This window comes from Brachyistius frenatus, unplaced genomic scaffold, assembly GCF_029030835.1.
Source record: "Brachyistius frenatus isolate BFR_SWC_R1_liver_20210118 unplaced genomic scaffold, ASM2903083v1 Contig_668, whole genome shotgun sequence".
Taxonomy (NCBI): Eukaryota; Metazoa; Chordata; class Actinopteri; family Embiotocidae; genus Brachyistius; species Brachyistius frenatus.
This window is the reverse complement of record NW_027211267.1, coordinates 1,197-3,947: the sequence shown is the minus strand read 5'-3', so window position 1 is coordinate 3,947 and position 2,751 is coordinate 1,197. Positions and strand designations below refer to the sequence as shown.

Below are 2,751 nucleotides of genomic sequence, written 5' to 3'. Positions count from 1 at the left end.
CAAATAAAATGGGATTGATGTGGGCTCAGGGACAGCTCAGTGAAAATACTACAGAAACATATTGATTGTGGCTGCTTTTACATGGTTCTGTCTGTGTGTGCAGCTCCACCTTCTCTCCACCTGCCTGGACTCCCACACAGACCAAATATACATCTGGCTCCATCCACACCGGACCGCCCTGCTCAAGTTCCCAAGGACCAAAGGTTCAAACCGTCAGCTGGCAGGCTGCAGCGGGGCGGGGCTCTGACCTGCACGCACACGCACACACACACACACACGTACGTTACACACATCCACATCACACACACTGACCTGCACACACACCTGTGTTACACACACTGATCCATGTCCGTTCTCAGAGCTCCACCCTCCCACTGAGACCAGGCTGGTAACTGCTCACGGCTTGTATAACAAGCATTAGAAATGAAGACGATGTACTGCTCTGATACTAATAATGCTGATGACGATGATGTCACTCTATGCTACAAATAAAAGGTTTGTATAACATGCAGAGCTTTATGGTCCACGGTGCTCTCGACAGGTCAGTCCATCCTGAGTATTTTCCCTCCACAGGGTCAGACAGTCCTGACCTGAACACATTCATCTATTTAAACACTTTTAACATCAGGGAGCATCAACAACTAAATGTTGTGAAACCACAGGTAGAGGACGGAGCAGTTCACACACTGTCTGCTCACTGGGGGTTTCAGACAGAGGAGACAGTCTGAGGAGGATCAGCTTGGTTTATTAGTGAACAGCTTCTACATCAAAAAGAGGACTAACAGTAAGAGCACTGCTGGTGGAGGTTGTTCAGGGAGGTTCCACTTCTGCTGCCGGCCCGGTCCACATGGACCTCCTGCTGCTGTTAGCATTCAGAGTTCTGCTTCCTGTCCACATGGACCTCCTGCTGCTGCTTCAGTCACTCATCACACAGAAGAACTTAATAAAACACGCCAGGTATACGTTCAATCTCAAAGTACATCATCAACACGTCAGACTCCTGGAGGAGAAACGTCCTGGGAGGCAAAGAGGGGACCATGCCCAAAATCTGGAAAATGACTGACTCTGTGTCACCGTGGAAACAGTGGGTGAAACTTCAGGTGGGTGACTTTACCACAAACAAAGTAGCGGTGTTGGAGACATCAAACCGAGGACCAAAACATCCTTTAGACACGTTCTGATGAGAACAGCTGCTGGAACATTCAGAGGTTACGATCCAGCAACTGCTTCAGGAAACTAATACCTGGTTAGTTATACCTGGTTAATTATACCTGATTTAATAGGTCCAGTTTGAGGACGGTGGCCCGGTTCTGAGCCCAGCACTGGTACTCTGTTGGTTAAAAGCCTGGAGTGATGCATAATGAAGTGTTTCCAGGACAGGACTCATGCTAGTGAGCCACTCTACATTAGTTACAGGTGACAACAAGACGTTCTCCCTCCACGTCTCTGCCTCGGCTGAAGCGGCGCTCAGTGATGAGGTCACAGGAAGCGGATCCCTGCTCCAAACTGGACCCCGTCACATATTCTGCAGGAGAGTGAGAGGACAGACATGTTACCATCATCCCTGCAGAGTGGTGGAGGAAACACTGGCTTCATGCTGTAGACACAGGAGGGACACAATGAGGGACACAGTTAGGGATACAGGAGGGACACAGTGAGGGACACAGGAGGGACACAGTGAGGGACACAGTGAGGGACACCGAGGCTGCTTGAGCTTCAGCTCCTCTCTTCAGTTGATCATGACATCACATCATGGTTCTTTTCATCTGATGGATCTGACTCCTCATTTGTCAGCTGGTCAGACTCTCTTCTCTCTGTGTGTTTGGAAACCTGAGCAGGTGAACCTCATCACGGTGACGAGCCAGGTGTGCTGAGCGGTCCTACCTGTCTCCGCTCTGAACCCCCATGGGGATGCAGTAGTTGAGCTCCAGCCGGGCGATGTTCCCGAGCCGCAGAACGATGCCCGCTCCGTATGACCAGCGGAGACACTCAGCCAGCCTCTCCAGGTGAGCCCGTGGACCCTCACCTGCACACAGTATAACAACATGTGACTGTAGTACAACAACATGTCACAGTAGTACAACAACATGTCACAGTAGTACAACATGTCACAGTAGTACATGTCACAGTAGTACAACATGTCACAGTAGTACATGTCACTGTAGTACAACATGTCACAGTAGTACATGTCACAGTAGTACAACATGTCACAGTAGCACAACATGTGACTGTAGTACAACAACATGTCACAGTAGTACATGTCACAGTAGTACAACATGTCACAGTAGTACATGTCACTGTAGTACAACATGTCACAGTAGTACATGTCACAGTAGTACAACATGTCACAGTAGCACAACATGTGACTGTAGTACAACAACATGTCACAGTAGTACAACAACATGTCACTGTAGTACAACAACATGTCACAGTAGTACATGTCACAGTAGTACAACATGTCACAGTAGTACAACATGTCAAAGTAGTACATGTCACAGTAGTACAACATGTCACAGTAGCACAACAACATGTGACTGTAGTACAACAACATGTCACAGTAGTACAACAACATGTCACTGTAGTACAACAACATGTCACAGTAGTACAACATGTCACAGTAGTACATGTCACAGTAGTACAACAACATGTCACAGTAGTACAACATGTCACAGTAGTACAACATGTCACTGTAGTACATGTCTGTCACAGTAGTACATGTCACAATAGTACAACATGTTACATATGTACATG

General features: G+C 47.7%; 1 long non-coding RNA gene across 1 annotated transcript; it reads right to left on the bottom strand.

The window, feature by feature from the left end:
- Window positions 1–725: 725 nt before the first annotated feature.
- LOC138615040 (uncharacterized) lies at window positions 726–2,196 on the bottom strand. Its single transcript, XR_011310396.1, has 2 exons — window positions 1,885–2,196; window positions 726–1,525 (listed from the first exon to the last, which is right to left on the bottom strand). It is a non-coding gene; the product is annotated as an uncharacterized lncRNA (long non-coding RNA).
- Window positions 2,197–2,751: the final 555 nt, after the last annotated feature.